Consider the following 17,372-nt stretch of genomic DNA (forward strand, 5'->3'; position numbering starts at 1 on the left):
AACTTCCCTACGAGCAGGTTGGTACCTAACCATTGCTCTACTTGGATACTGATTTATAATTTTATTTCTTACACAGAACCACTCCGTCTACAGGCCACAAGTGGCCCATCGTGACCATACGACCGCCGTGTCATCCTCAGAGGAGGATGCGGACAGGAGGGGCGTGGGGTCAGCACACCGCTCTCCCGGTCGTTGTGATGGTATTCTTGACCGTAGCCGCTACTATTCCGTCGAGTAGCTACTCAATTCGCACCCCGCGGCTGAGTGCACCCCGAAAAATGACAACAGCGCATGGCGGCCTGGATGGTCACCCATCCAGGTGCCGACCACGCCCGACAGCGCTTAACTTCGGTGATCTCACGGGAACCGGTGTATCCACTGCGGCAAGGCCGTTGCCTTTATTTCTCATACAGAGCTTTTCACAATAATCATCTCTCATACTCTTCAACATAAATTTGTAGCAGTCTCTACAACATTTACAGTGTCTGCAAATACATAAAAGGATTATTACAATTACAACACTTGAGTCCATATAACTCCAGATGGACAAACTGCTTAGTGAAAATCCGCTAAAGGCGGTCCTTTGCCGATGTAGAATTTCATTCTCCAATTCATCTAACTTATGTCCAGCTGCATTTAAGTGATCTGTCTTACAACATGTTCGACTGGCAAAATTAAGGTACGCTCTGTTATATTTTGCTTTTCTTCTTTAACAATGCAACAATCTATCTCCATATTCAGTTTTGGAACAATATCATAATTTGTTACATATGTTCTAATTATGTGCTCAGATTGTATTAACATTTGAGCACCATAACCTTTACATTTTCCAAGAAATTTCAACTTGCCTGTACCATGAACAACTGCATCCCTGGGCTCATCACCACATAAAAATGTAAGACCTTCATCTTTAGGTGCTACAAATAACTATTCGTTACCTCTGATTTTCGTCCATACGCTTTCATTTAATACTATATACCTTTGGTTACAATCTTTTGGTATCTTGGTGACTGGTTGTAGCATTCTAGCCTCACACATCTCATGATCATAAGTAGACAAAAGAACAAGTATTTGCTTACATATTATCTGAGTTTGGTCTACTTTTTTACATAACAATTGCTCATAGTTTAACTTCACGTATTGTCTTTTCGCATCATCTATTAACAGTACCTCTTTGTCTGGAGATACATATGTAAACAACTGTTTCTTGGCGTCTACTTCAACTGGTATGGGCCATATTTTATACATGTCAAACATACTGCTGCCTACCAGCAGAATGTTTAATACATAACTTAATATGTTACCAGCTACAAAAACATCAAGGTCAGTTACCTTAAGTAACTGGTAACCATTGTGCCCTGTAAGTGCTATTGGGAATCTTTTGTCTTTTATATAATCTTTTATTAATTCCAAATACCTAACTACTTGCACAGGATTAATCAAATGCGGTTCTAAAATACCTTTCTGAGCGTTTACAATTGCTGTGATTAACAAATCATATTCCCGTTCTAGTTCATTGAAAATAGACAACGGCTGAATCAGCTGCTCATTAATGGTTATCAAAATAACTGCTCTCTGTAGCCGCTTATCAGCGCTATTTTCGAACTGTATAATGATCTGACTGAGCCTTTTCATTCCTTGAGTAATTACCTGTACATTTCTGGCTATTGAGCCGACAGTTTGATTAAATCTCGTTGACGTGGCCTTTACTATTGTGACTTGTTCTCGGCTTAATCTTAACAGCTGTTTCTGTTATCCCTCTAACACATCAATTTTTTACTTCAAATATGATGCGTCATCTTCATCTACAGTTCAAAATAAAGCTTTACTTATTTTTCCAACAAAATTTAATATGCCCCGTTTTCGTATTCTCACTTCATGGCGAGCTAACTGTCCGTTTAGATTTTGAGATTTTTCTATTTTTCCGATGTGCCATTCTAATGAATGTTTCACACTGGAACATTCTGAAGCACTCATATTAAGTAAAGCGAGTCTATTCTGACAGAATATCACAGCTCTGGTAGCTAATACTTCGGTGTTTTCAAATTTCTTTTGTAACTCTAGCAAGTTAAAATAACTTACAATTCTACATGTCACACTATATAGACTGACCTTCCCCTTGTCATAATACAGTCCTGGGGATGATTGGAATTTTGTAAGGTGAAGTGCCACAGTTTGGACTGAAGTAATCCAAAAGGCTAATATGCCCATTCCAATTATCAACCGTGTCATCGCCATTCAGTAATTAGAAAAATTCTTTCAGGCGATTGGCGTGTACCGTCAGGTACTTATTCTTTCTTATCTGTATGACCACATTTGGTCCTTTAGTTTCTTTTACTATGTATGGACCTCGCCAGTGACTATCTAATTTCCATGACCTTCCTCTTCCAACACTTTCATCATACAGGAGGACTCTATCTCTGAATTGGAACTCTTTCGGATGGTGGATTTTGTCATAATATTTTATTTTTATTTTATTTTATTTATTTATTTTTCCGTGGGACCACATTAAGGAGAAGTCTCCATGGTCATGGAACGAGTCAATACATAAAATTATAACACGATTGTAGAAACAGATAAAATGAAATATAAGAAACATATTCAGGCGACACGTCGTTAGTTTAAATAAAGAAAATCAAGAATGTAACACTGGAATTTGCTTAATTTTTTAGCTCTTCTAGGAGCTCCTCGACAGAATAGAAGGAGTGAGCCATGAGGAAACTCTTCAGTTTAGACTTAAAAGCGTTTGGGCTACTGCTAAGATTTTTGAGTTCTTGTGGTAGCTTATTGAAAATGGATGCACAGAATACTGCACTCCTTTCTGCACAAGAGTCAAGGAACTGCATTCCACATGCAGATTTGATTTCTGCCTAGTATTAACTGAGTGAAAGCTGCAAACTCTTGGGAATAAGCTAATATTGCTAACAACAAACGACATTAAAGAAAATATATACTGTGAGGGAAATGTCAAAATTCCCAGACCATTGAATAGGGGTCGACAAGAGGTTTTTGAACTTACACCACACATAGCCCGAACAGCCCGTTTTTGAGCCAAATATACCCTTTTTGAATCAGAAGAATTACCCCAAAAAATAATACCATATGACATAAGCGTATGAAAATATGCGAAGTAGACTACTTTTCGTGTTGAAATGTCACTTATTTCAGATACTGTTCTAATGGCAAATAAAGCGGCATTTAGTTTCTGAACAAGATCCTGAACATGGGCTTTCCACAACAGCTTACTATCTATCCGTACGCCTAGGAACTTGAACTGTTCCGTCTCGCTTATAACATGCCCATTCTGTCTGATTAAAATATCAGTTCTTGTTGAATTGTGAGTTAGAAACTGTAAAAACTGAGTCTTACTGTGATTTAGCATCAAATTATTTTCCACAAGCCACGAACTTATTTCATGAACTACATTATTTGATAATGTTTCAATATTACACACAAGATCCTTCACTACCAAGCTGGTGTCATCAGCAAACAGAAATATTTTTGAATCACCTGTAATACTAGAAGGCATATCATTTATATAAATAAGAAACAGCAGTGACCCCAGCACCGATCCTTGGGGAACGCCCCATTTAACGGTGCCCCATTGGGACTGAACATCATTACCACTCTCAATATTGCGGAGAATTACCTTCTGCTTTCTGTTCTTAAAGTAAGAGGCGAACCAATTGTAAGCTACTCCCCTTACTCCATAATGTTCCAACTTCTGCAGTAATATTTTGTGGTCAACACAGTCAAAAGCCTTCGTTAAATCAAAGAAAACACCTAATATACCTTGTTCTTTAATTTAATTTGGGCATTATAGCTTTGCGCACACTGGTGCATAGCTTGCATTCGCTATTTTAGTTCGAGCACGTAGTCGTCATAATTATACACTCCTGGAAATGGAAAAAAGAACACATTGACACCGGTGTGTCAGACCCACCATACTTGCTTCGGACACTGCGAGAGGGCTGTACAAGCAATGATCACACGCACGGCACAGCGGACACACCAGGAACCGCGGTGTTGGCCGTCGAATGGCGCTAGCTGCGCAGCATTTGTGCACCGCCGCCGTCAGTGTCAGCCAGTTTACCGTGGCATACGGAGCTCCATCGCAGTCTTTAACACTGGTAGCATGCCGCGACAGCGTGGACGTGAACCGTATGTGCAGTTGACGGACTTTGAGCGAGGGCGTATAGTGGGCATGCGGGAGGCCGAGTGGACGTACCGCCGAATTGCTCAACACGTGGGGCGTGAGGTCTCCACAGTACATCGATGTTGTCGCCAGTGGTCGGCGGAAGGTGCACGTGCCCATCGACCTGGGACCGGACCGCAGCGACGCACGGATGCACGCCAAGACCGTAGGATCCTACGCAGTGCCGTAGGGGACCGCACCGCCACTTCCCAGCAAATTAGGGACACTGTTGCTCCTGGGGTATCGGCGAGGACCATTCGCAACCGTCTCCATGAAGCTGGGCTACGGTCCCGCACACCGTTAGGCCGTCTTCCGCTCACGCCCCAACATCGTGCAGCCCGCCTCCAGTGGTGTCGCGACAGGCGTGAATGGAGGGACGAATGGAGACGTGTCGTCTTCAGCGACGAGAGTCGCTTCTGCCTTGGTGCCAATGATGGTCGTATGCGTGTTTGGCGCCGTGCAGGTGAGCGCCACAATCAGGACTGCATACGACCGAGGCACACAGGGCCAACACCCGGCATCATGGTGTGGGGAGCGATCTCCTACACTGGCCGTACACCACTGGTGATCGTCGAGGGGACACTGAATAGTGCACGGTACATCCAAACTGTCATCGAACCCATCGTTCTACCATTCCTAGACCGGCAAGGGAACTTGCTGTTCCAACAGGACAATGCACGTCCGCATGTATCCCGTGCCACCCAACGTGCTCTAGAAGGTGTAAGTCAACTACCCTGGCCAGCAAGATCTCCGGATCTGTCCCCCATTGAGCATGTTTGGGACTGGATGAAGCGTCGTCTCACGCGGTCTGCACGTCCAGCACGAACGCTGGTCCAACTGAGGCGCCAGGTGGAAATGGCATGGCAAGCCGTTCCACAGGACTACATCCAGCATCTCTACGATCGTCTCCATGGGAGAATAGCAGCCTGCATTGCTGCGAAAGGTGGATATACACTGTACTAGTGCCGACATTGTGCGTGCTCTGTGTGCCTGTGTCTATGTGCCTGTGGTTCTGTCAGTGTGATCATGTGATGTATCTGATCCCAGGAATGTGTCAATAAAGTTTCCCCTTCCTGGGACAATGAATTCACGGTGTTCTTATTTCAATTTCCAGGAGTGTATGTTACTTCTGCTGGGTTCTTTTGTAGTACTCCCGGCACATTACACAACCTCCAGAAAAACAACTCGTGACGTGTGTACCCAGCTGCACTATGCGGTGTAGTGTAGAATACAAAGACCGCATATGGGATGCATGTATCCCAGTCAGTTTGTGCTCGATCTATGTAATGTCAGAGCGTTTCAGTTCAAGTTCTATGTGTTCTTTCTAGCGCTCCATTAGTCTGCGGATGGTAGCAAGAGGTTTGAATTTTATCTATGCCCAACAATTTGCATACTCTTCGCATTGTTTCACTAACGAAGTTGCTGCCCATATCACTTAGTAATATGGATGGTATGCCGAACTTCAAAATGATCTTCTCTACTAGCACTCTTGCTACCGTTTCGGAGTCTTGTTTCTCAATAGGTTCCACGACTAGAAATTTTGTTAGTATGTCTTGAAAAGTAAGGATGTACTTTTTGCCTTTGTCTGTGGGGGTTATTGGACCAACAATATCAATGTCACACTTCTCAAACACATGCTTAGGGGTAGTCGTAATTTCCATGGGCATTTTAGTTATGTTATGTGTAATTTTATTCCTTTGGAAGCTTTCGCATTTGCGAATATACTGCTCTATATCGGCTTTGATGCCTTCCCATGTGGAATATTTTTTTATTCTTTCATAAGTTCTTCAAATGGTTCAAATTGCTCTGATCACTATGGGACTTAACATCTGAGGTCATCAGTCCCCTAGAACTTAGAACTACTTAAACCTAACTAAGCTAAGGTCATCACACACATCCATGCCCGAAGCAGGATTCGAACCCGCGCCTAGAACCGCTCGGTCACACTGGCCAGCTCATAGGTTCATCCTATCCCCTGATGACCACCAATTGGTGAATCATGAAACTGTTTAAGGATTGTATTCTTCTCCTCTAAACTCAAATTAGCGGCCGATTCCTGCACGGCTGCCTTTTTTGTGACGGCCTGTGTATCTTTGCTTTCCACATGGCCTGAGTGGTTAGCCACGCTTATTCCCTTTCTGCAGCTGGCTCTTTTACGTCACCACTTGCGACCTCAGAGACCGTTCTAAATTACTTCTCATCCCTGGTGTTCCAACTGTTCAGATTATCTGTTCCTGACTTCTTTCTGTCACGTATCTGTCGTCATCTGTCTCGGACGTTGCACTCAAATTTCGTATTCTGGCTTGGTCACCTGTTACCTGGTTTCGTTTACCACTTTTATACAGAATTTGGTAGTCATATTCTTCAACTTCCAGTCTGAATTTCGTTAACCTTGACGCTGCTTACCCACGTTAATGGCTTATGGTCTGTGCAAATTGTAAATTTCGACCAAACAAGTACGGTCAAAAATATTTCACTGCCCAACATACTGCTAACATTTCTCTCTCTATGGTGCTATGTGATCGCTCAGCCTTATTCACTGTTCTTGAAATATATGCTACAGGTAAATCATTACCTATTTTGCCTTGACTCAAAATGGCTCCAATTGAGCTTTGGCTAGCATCTGTGGTTACTGTAAATTCCTGCCCAAAATCTGGATACTGCAATATTGGGGGATTTATCAGTTTCTCCTTCAACTGATGAAATGCTTCCTCATGTTCAAATGGCTCAAATGGCTCTGAGCACTATGGGACTTAACATCTATGGTCATCAGTCCCCTAGAACTTAGAACTACTTTAACCTAACTAACCTAAGGACATCACACAACACCCAGTCATCACGACGCAGAGAAAATCCCTGACCCCGCCGGGAATCGAACCCGGGAACCATGGCGTGGGAAGCGAGAACGCTACCGCACGATCCTCCTGTTCCATTCCCCAATTATATACTACTCCGTTCTTCAACAGTTCGTAAAGGGGTTTCGCAATTTTACTATAATTGCTTATAAAACGCCTATAATATCCGCTGAGTCCGTGAAAACCTTTTAAATGTGTAGTAGTCTTTGGCTGTGGATATTGTCTCACTGCTTTGATGTTTTTTGGACCTGGCCTTAATCCTTCTGCTGTAAGAATATGCCCCAAAAATGTCACTTCTCTACGTAAGAACTCACACTTGTCAACTTGTAATTTTATATTATATTTCCTTAGTCTTTCAAATGTTTCTTCAAGTCAACTATTGTGTTCTTCCAATGAGGGTCCAAATATTACTACATCATCTAGGTATATAAATACCTTTTCTTCCTGCAGTCCCATTGACACTGAATTCATTTGTTTTTGAAACGTACTTGGGGCTGTCTTTAGACCCATTGGCATCCTCTTATACTCATAATGCCCATAGGGCGTACTAAACGCCGTTTTCTCTTGATCTCGCTCATTTAATAGCACTTGATGGTACCCTTTAGCTAAATCAAGTGTCGAGAAGTATTTTGCCTTTCCTAGTCCATCTAATATCTCGTCTATTCTTGGAAGAGGATACACATTTTTAATCGAGATCTCATTCAGGTGCCTATAATCGGCTACAATTCGCCATTTCTGTTTCCCACTAGCATCCATTTTCTTAGGAATCATCAATAATGGGAAATTCCATGCACTCTTGCTTGGAACTATAATATCGTCTTTGTTGAGTGGTACTTAAGATAGGTAAATAAATAGTGAAATCAATGTGAAGTGAAGTCGAAAAACTTAGTTTAGTTTAGAAGAGTTACACACTGACAAACAGCGTGCAGAGCAGCAGAGGCAATGACCGCTTGCAAGTCAGCACGTTCAGGAGAAGCCATCGCCCTCTCCACATAAGCGGAATCTGTCGAATCAGCCATCAGGGCATCGCCCGACCAGCTCACGTGTTTTGTGGTCAAAGGCCCTCGCCTACATTCCAAGAGCCAATGACCGACGTTAAGAAGATTCTTCCAGGAGATTTTCAATGTGACAGAAGAGGCAATGACCGTGAAGTCGTTCACCTCCAGTGAACTGAAGTAAATAAATACGCGAGACGCTGTGAGCCCGACAGTAGTTTTCAGTTCAGTTCCGGTGCTGAAGACCGTCATACAGGAAGAGACTACATCGTACACACAAGCACCAAGTCCGCCGCTGTAATGGAATAGCAAGCAGCAGCCTCGCCGCCAGAAGACAGAAGTTAGAAGGTATTTCAAGACTGATTTTTACGTACAAGGGTGACTCGTGAGGACGGGAAGGAGATGGCCTCACATCAGCAGTCACCTGTGAGCTGGTGATGAAGATCTGACAGCCGAAGACTGGCAAGCTGGAGTCGGTTGTTCGAGTCCAGGACACTGGCCTTCCCCCGATGCGCCGCTCCGCTGGCCGACGCACGCGGTCGCATAGAGAAGAGAAACACTGGGACGCCACATCCAAGGTATCACCATCCGATTCACGACTTCGTTCTCAATAATTAAACGGGCGCGTCTCCAGTCAACTGGGCGAAACAGCGACACGAGATGTACACCGCCAGTCGTAATCAGACGCCGCCGTTCACGCAGCAGAAGGCTTCGCAAACGACACAGCTGCCGCTCTCCCAGCCAGAACAATCCAGAAAGGAAACCATTGTACAAATCTTTCAATAAAAGTTGTCTTATGTAAAAATGCTGATTCATTCTGCCTCATACCCGAGCCAAGGAAGAACCTACCCTGCCCACATGTGGTTAGGAGAGAAAAAGTAATTTATTTAGTGTTTTTCACCCTGACATAATGCTTGAAAATCAAATGCCCCTTGGGGTAATGCTCATCCTGACAATTGACTAGCATCAAAAGAGAAAACCCAGTTACATCTTGCAACATTTTATCAATTCCTCTTGCAAGCCCTCTTTTTGCCTCTGCGTTATTCTGTAGGGCCTTGAACATATTATTCGGCCTTCTGCTTCCGGTATTAAATTAATTTCATGTTTTGTAATGCCTGTATACGTTAATTTAACTCCTGGCAAATGGAAGATATCACTATATGCCATGCATATTTCTAAAATGGCATTCCTTTCTTCACCATTTAAATGTTCAACCCTCAGGTTTTCCTTTAACTTACTAGGCCGTGACTTCATTTCAGTCTTTTATTTCTTCACTTGCTGTACATTATACACCTCCTAAGCTGGCACTTTCTCTGTCATTAATACCGGACACTTCGTAGATATTCTCTCATCCGTTGTGTATAGTACACTTGTACCAGCGCTACTGGTACATAAACTCCTGGATTTATTTCTTCGTTAGGAATAATCACCTCTGATTCATTCCTTACATTGACTTAGATTGTAAGAATTCTTTCTTCTCTAGGGCTCATTACTATTCTCTGCCCCTTTTGTTTCACTCTTGCGGTTTCCCATCCGCACTGACTTAACCTCTGTGCCACAGTACCAACCGTAACCGTATTTTCGCACTGTTTCGCACTTCCTGCTGCCATCGAACCGGCACCCCCCGTGTTCGACCCATCTTTTTCTTCTCTCGCGGCTCCAACCGTATCTGAACTGTTGACTCTCCAAATCGCAGATTCTGCCGCCTTCGAACCGGCCCCAACCGCGTTCGTTACATGCTTACTTCGATTCACAGTTCCGACCGCAAACGAACGTTTACACTTTTGTTTGGCCACTCCAACTGCCTTCTCACTACGACAGCTATCTCTCACGGCTACCGCCGCCATGGAATTGGCTCCAACCGTGTTCGATCTGACTTTTCTCGGTTTTGTGGCTGCGACCGCAACTGGACAAGTACATCTCTTTTCCGCGGCTCCTACCGCTCTACCATTATAACTGTTTCTACAGAATTCCCTCCCTGTAGACTGACGTTCCCGTGCCATTCTTAACTCAATTCGCCTTCCACGAAACCATACACATTTTACTCCATAATCAATCACGGAACTCTGTCTTGTTAGGACATCTCTCCCTAGCAGACCTCCAAACAGGAGATCTACATCTGTCCCTGTAACATGAACTGTATGTTTTACAAGCAGATCCCTTACAATCTGCAATTCCAACTCTATTGAACCTTCAGTCTTTGCTACGATATTAGTGATCCCCCTTATCCTAATACTGTCTCTTGGGTTACATTTCCCAGTCTTCCATAAATTTCCCTTTTTTACTAAACTTATTTGTGTCTCACTATCTATTAAAAACTTCATTGGATTTCTTTTTCCTTTGGTGCACCCTAACACTCTAAAATCGTTTCTATTTGTGCAGCCTACTGTAAACACCTTACTGGATGCGGCGCAATGCTACTGCCTCATATTCTTTCATTTCGTCTACCATGGGCATTCGTTCCACTGTCTTGCGTGTCACTTAAATTCTCTATATATCTCCGCCAGCCTGTCCGCCCTTTCCTGTTCGAAGTTCGCTAGCCTGTCTGTATTTTCTTTCTCTTCCAGTCTCTTTCTATCCGCGTCTTTTTCGAAAACTCGTACACATCTGTTTGCACGACAGCCTTTCGCCATGTGCCCTGGTTTTCCACATATGTAACAAGATGGACTTTTAGTCATATGTCTCACGGTAGGCTTCTCTTTAGCCAACGCTATCGTGCTTTCCTCCGTAGCAGCAATGTCAACGGCTTCACAGAGTTTCACTAATGTTTTGATTCCGTCGTCATAGAGTCCCTGTATGAACACTGCTCCTCCTAATTTCAACACTAGCGCAATATTCCCAGCCAGTTCAGCTTCTGTCATCATACCTCAGATGGCTTCTCTAAAATGATGTTGTAACACATCAACGCGTGAGCCCCACTGTGCAATGCTTTCACATCTTCCCTGACGAGTTGCAAACAGGTTACACGCAAAGACGCTACGGTCGCAGGTTCGAATCCTGCCTCGAGCATGGATGTGTGTGATGTCCTTACGTTAGTTAGGTTTAAGTAGTTCTACGTTCTAGGGTACTGATGACCTCAGAAGTTAAACCCCATAGTGCTCAGAGTCATTTACTCGCAAAGAAGTTTCAACAAGCATAGCATGTACATCGGACCAAGTGGTTGTCAAGTCTCTAACTAATAACTTACTTCTAGCCGCACCCCCTATGCGCGCCTTGACAAACTTGAGCAACACACCGTGATGTTCAGGGACCACTAACCCAAACGCACTATCAGAGTTGTCTAGAAACTCGTTCAGCTGAAATTTATTACCGTCAAAAGGCTGAGGCAGCGACTTTAATGCATCACTCAAACTAATGTGTTGCCTGATTGGTAATGATTGCACAGTATTATTATTGGTTGATTCTGCCTGCCCTGACTGCGGAATTTTGTACCAACAAGATATGTCTTACCTTATTAAGTGTCTTTGTAGTCTGCACTGATTCGTGCGCCGCTTCTCGTTGCTAGCGTCGGCTCGCAGCCACGCCTCCTTTGCTGCCTGCCTCGGTCGGCAGCCACGCTCCTCGTTATGTTTCCAGCAGCTGACGGGCCTCTGCGGCCCTCCCGAAGGCTGATAACGCCGCCTCCCTGTCTGGAGCTGCGTACTGTTTACGCCTCGCCGTCGACCGCTTCCAGCGTTTGAGACCGTGCCGTGACGGACCTTCCCAGCCCGTCAGAGTCGTCCTCTTCTTTCTTCTCGCCGTCGACTGCTTCACGCGTGTCGGTTCAAGTGGCTCTGAGCACTATGGGACTCAACTTCTGAGGTCATCAGTTCCCTAGAACATAGAACTACTTAAACCTAACTAACCTAAGGACATCACACACATCCATGCCTGAGGCAGGATTCGAACCTGCGACCGTAGCGGTCTCGCGGTTCCAGACTGTAGCGCCTAGAACAGCACGGCCACTCCGGCGGCTCCCGCGTGCCGAACCCGCGCCGTGACGGACCTTCCCATCCCGTCAAAGTTGTCTTCTTCTTTCTTCGCCTCAGTACGTACCTCATCTCAGTTTGATTGCTCAAAACCGTCAGTCTTTTCCTGACTTTGGGCTGAGTACTGCCAGAAGTTAAAGTCGTCCTACACCTATTCCTCAAATCCGTGGCCTGGCTAATCCTGTTACTGTGTGGAAGAACAGTAAGTCTAAGGCTTCCAAAAAAAGCCAGGAACTGTTAGAAGGGATGCCCGATTTGTGCCAACCCCACACCTGGAACCAAGAAGTTGGATCGTCTGTCGCGTCTGCAGTTTCCTGCGAGCGGATCAGGATGGGAGCTAGACGCTAATTGCAGTAAAGAGGTGGATCGTCCAACTCAAAGTCCTGGTGCTTGAAACCAACTGGAAATTCTTTGCAGATAAGGAAACTCGGTAGGATAAGGGACATACACTTCTGATGAAATAACTAGGACGAAACATGAAGTAGGATAAGACCACTGTCGAGCCCTAAGAGGCACCAACACATTGAATGTAAGTTGTGCAATCCTTCATATACCCTGTGCAGCTAAGTGCCACGAGAAACTAAGTCCCGTCCCGAGGGCAGAGTAGCTCAGGTACGTCGTCTGAGGCAACTGTCGAAGGAATCCCTTAGCAATACCAGCGGCTCTGCTTATATAGGCTCGTGTGATGCAATCCTCCGCGATCACGCGCGTCTCCCGTGTCCTGTCGTCGTTCCAGAACATTCTCTCGTAGCTGGTCACGTAGTTCCAGCGTCCCTTGCCACAAAAACGCAACCTCTCCTGCTACCCAGTGCCCCGGCTGACGTTAGGTTGCATTCCTACATGTTCATCTTATGCAGTCTTATGCATTTCTACTCACATCCGCGACAAGATGTGTTCTTGACCATCCACATTCAAATAGGTGACGCTCAGAGTAACAATAGGCTGTAGATTCCCCCCCTATGCCTCTGTGGGGCGAAGTGATGTCTATTTCTGGAACACTTCTGGTCGTATTGTGCCCCGATATACGTGAGGGCGAATCATCGTGTTGAACACCCACGGTAGACAATGTTAGCCTCGGAAACGCAGATCTTGAATAATCTCGTATATGATATGACGATCACAACCGATTCACTCTCGATGTGCCGCCATGTTCACTTCACACTTGTCTGTAACAGTCTGCTCACATATCGTGGCTACACTAGCGCCATAAACTATATCTGTCCGCAACATTCGGATGTCATACACGACATGCCACGACCCGCCTCCATAGCCGAGGTCGCTCAAGAATGCCGCTGTGGTGACGCTTAACTCGGAGATAATCATGTTCGAATCCTGGTGGTTAATCAGATTTTCACCGCCTGTATTGGCCAGCAAGGGGAGAGGAGGTGATGAACTAAAGTTCGTATCGTCAATCTAGCGCCAGTGTCCTGGATTAAATTTCAAACCCTACTCCGCAGTGTCTTACGAAGTGAGACTGTTGACGGTGACCCGTCCATCGGATGGGGACACTGATCTCAACTGCGCTCTTGTTGCTATTCGAGATGAATAGGCTATGTACCGGCACAGGGTTTCCCTCATCGTCATCATACATTACTAAACATAACAACACAGTGTACATACATTCATCACACTCACCTACATTGCACAAATCAACATACGAGACAACTCACACACAGCCTCAAGTATAGGGGCCAATGTGCACGGAGGAAGAGCCCTCTTTCCAACGGGCGGCTCAATTCACCCTGTAGGATATCTCAGCCGACAATGTCGTGCGAAATTTACCTTCATATGGGATAATCCTTCCGGTACTTTTGGCTACGCAGTGTAGGTTGCCTTATTGTAAATACTATATTTTCTCGCGTCTTAATCACCTCTATGTGCATTATGCAATCGTTAGTTTCAACACGAATATTGTGACCTTCGTTTACGTGTTTCCTCTATGCATCTGGAGTACTAAAATAGGGGTCGTCTATTTTTCTGCAGCATAGTGTGTCATGTGTGCGCTTGAGTCGAGTGGAGAACTCAGACAAGCACACGTACGATGTGATATTTGTGTTTTGCTCATTAGTTACACTACTGGCCATTAAAATTGGTACACCAAGAAGAAATGCAGACGATAAACGGGTATTCATTGGACAGATATATTATAGCAGAACTGACATGTGATTACATTTTCACGCAATTTGGGTGCATAGATCCTGAGAAATCAGTAGCCAGAACAACCACCTCTGGCCGTAATAACGGCCTTGATACGCCTGGGAGTTGAGTCAAACAGAGCTTGGATTGCGTGTACAGGTACAGATGCCCATGCAGCTTCAACACGATAACACAGTTCCTGAAGAGTAGTGGGTTGGGTTGTTTTGGGGAAGGAGACCAGACAGCGAGGCCATCGGTCTCATCGGTTTATGGAAGGACGGGGAAGGAAGTCGGCCGTACCCTTTGAAAGGAACCATCCCGGCATTTGCCTGGAGCGATTAAGGGAAATCACGGAAAATCTAAATCAGGATGGCCGGACGCGGGATTGAACCGTCGTCCTCCCGAATGCGAGTCCAGTGTCTAACCACTTGAAGAGTAGTGACTGGCGTATTGTGATGAGCCAGCTGCTCGGCCACCATTGACCAGGCGTTTTCAATTGGTGAGAGATCTGGAGAATCTGTTGGCCAGGGCAGCATTCGAACATTTTCTATATCCAGAAAGGCCCGTACAGGCCCTGCAACATGCGGTCGTGCATTATCCTGCTAAAATATAGGGTTTCGCAAGGATCGAATGAAGGGTAGAGCCACGGGTCGTAACACATTTGAAATGTAACGTCCACTGTTCAAAGTGCCGTCAATGTGAACAAGAGGTGACCAAGACGTGTAACCAATGGCACCCCGTACCATCACGCCATGTGATACGCCAGTATGGCGATGACGAATACACGCTTCCAATGTGCGTTCACCGCGATGTCGCCGTACACGGATGCGACCATCATGATGCTGTAAACAGAACGTGGATTCATCCGAAAAATAATGTTTTGCCATTTGTACACCCAGGTTCGTCGTTGAGTACACCATCGCGAGCGCTCCTGTCTGTGATGCAGCGTCTTGGGTAACCGCAGCCATGGCCTCCTAGCTGATAGTCCATGCTGCTGCAAACGTCGTCGAACTGTTCGTGCAGATGGATGTTGTCTTGCAAACGTCCCCATCTGTTGACTCAGGGATTGAGACGTGGCTGCACGATCCGTTACAGCCATGCGAATAAGATGCCTGTCATCTCGGCTGCTAGTGATATGAGGCCGTTGGGATCCAGCACGGCGTTCCGTATTACCCTCCTGAACCCACCGATTCCATATTCTGCTAACAGTAATTGGATCTCGACCAACGCGAGCAGCAATGTCGCGATAGGATAAACCGCAATCGCGACAGGCTACAATCCGACCATTATCAAAGTCGGAAACGTGATGGTACGCATTTCTCCTCCTTAAACGAGGCATCACAACAACGTTTCACCAGGCAACGCCGGTCACCTGCTGTTACTGTATGAGAAATCGGTTGGAAACTTTCCTCATGCCAGCAAGTTGTAGGTGTCGCCACCGGCGCCAACGTTGTGTGAATGCTCTGAAAGGCTAATCATTTGCATATCACAGCATCTTCTTCCTGTCGGTTAAATTTCGCGTCTGTAGCACGTCATCTTCGTGGTGTAGCAATTTTAATGACCAGTAGTGTAAGTAACTGAAATAATCGTTGCAGATGAAACCCGTTGCCTGTAGGTTATCTACCTATCTTAACGTCCATCGAGTGGCAGCATAGTTTAGCATACCAACGGTGTGCTATGGTTTTACTCCAGGAGATTCTGCAGAGAGGTCCGAAATTTAATTCATGGTATATGAGCTTTGTCTGGTGACTAACTGTAACCCCGTAACTCTTCTCATTTCGTTGACCAATTACTGCCAGCGGAAACTTCTTCCACCTCCGAGAATTCGAACTAGCTCCCTCGGGGTCAAAGGTCACCGTACTAGTAGCACATGTTAGCTACCTCGGATACGTATGCAGTTACGTCTGTGCGTCAGGTAATATATTTGTTGTTTGCTACACGTATTACTTAGGGAACAACAACTGCATTCTAGCTGCCTGAGAAATGAACCTTCAATTGGATAAAATCAGTTAATCGCAATAGATAGACATAATGATTTTATTACTAGTAAGGACGAAATTTTGTCTTTTGTCAGAACCTACTTCAACTGCTTGAGTCGTAAAAGGAACAGAGGCTCATACTACCTGATCTCTTTCCTAAATACCACATTTTCTTCCTGATGAGGTGCGGTTTGCTGTAGACTGCTTGAAAATTGGAGCTACTACAGTCTGCGACAGCGTAACTAATGATAAGTTGAAGCTTGTGACAGAGGAAACGATAAAACGGTTTGTCCAACTTTCAGTTATTACTTTCTCAGTGGCTGCGTTCCAGAAATATGAATAACATTGAATTATTATTATCCTTGCACTATTAATGTGCGAAGTAACTGTGTTAAAAAAAATAAAAACAATGACATAAACAATCCAGTGTACAAACACCTATCGCTGTTTACATTATTTTGAGTGACTAACTCCAACTTTTACAAGAAAACGCGCCTAAATCCTTGACTGAACAAATAGCACATACTTCAATAAATAAATCTAAGGCTGCTTACCAAGTGCGCGTGCTAACGCGCGACGTATCGAGCGCTACCGCCAATAAATATGGCGCTCTTTGACACAGCGACATCTGTCTAACAACGAGACCACCCGCCAATCGGATTTTAATATTTTTTTGTGTTTATAGCATGTGAAGTTCAGAACTCAAATATCAAAATCCCAAAGCTGCTGGAAGCAACTTTAAAAAATTCTCGAGAAAAAAGAATTTGAAGTTCTTCAAGAAATTTTAATTCACTTAAAATTAAGCCACGAGCCACGTTATTCGCTCTGCAGCGTTGGAGAAGCGTATTCGGGTAATCACGAGCTCTCTGATAAGAATCTCGCGATGGTCTTTTTTCCATTTTTTAGTTTGAGTACCTACATCATTTAAATATAAAATTCATGAAACATATGCTGATCAAACCGTATCTACTCATATCACACACAAAATTCCAATTTTCATTGCTCATGCCAATTCTTATTCATCGGTATTTAATAAATTTGTAATTTTTAAAAAATTGAAGCCACTTTTTTAAAAGTCGTTTATAAAATACTGATGATTAAGAATTGGTATTTGCAGTGCATTCAGTATTTATTTAGAAAAAGGAAAATGTGTATTTTTCATAAAAATAATGAGTAGTATATATTTGATGAATTTTATGTTTAAGTGATATTGATATTCGAACTGAATGAAAAAAAAGGAAAAA

General features: G+C 44.4%; 1 pseudogene; it reads right to left on the minus strand.

Moving 5' to 3' along the window:
- Positions 1 to 279: 279 nt before the first annotated feature.
- Positions 280 to 397, minus strand: LOC124723555 (annotated as a pseudogene).
- Between the last annotated feature and the right edge of the window lie 16,975 nt (positions 398 to 17,372).

This window comes from Schistocerca piceifrons, chromosome X, assembly GCF_021461385.2.
Source record: "Schistocerca piceifrons isolate TAMUIC-IGC-003096 chromosome X, iqSchPice1.1, whole genome shotgun sequence".
NCBI classification, from domain to species: domain Eukaryota; kingdom Metazoa; phylum Arthropoda; class Insecta; order Orthoptera; family Acrididae; genus Schistocerca; species Schistocerca piceifrons.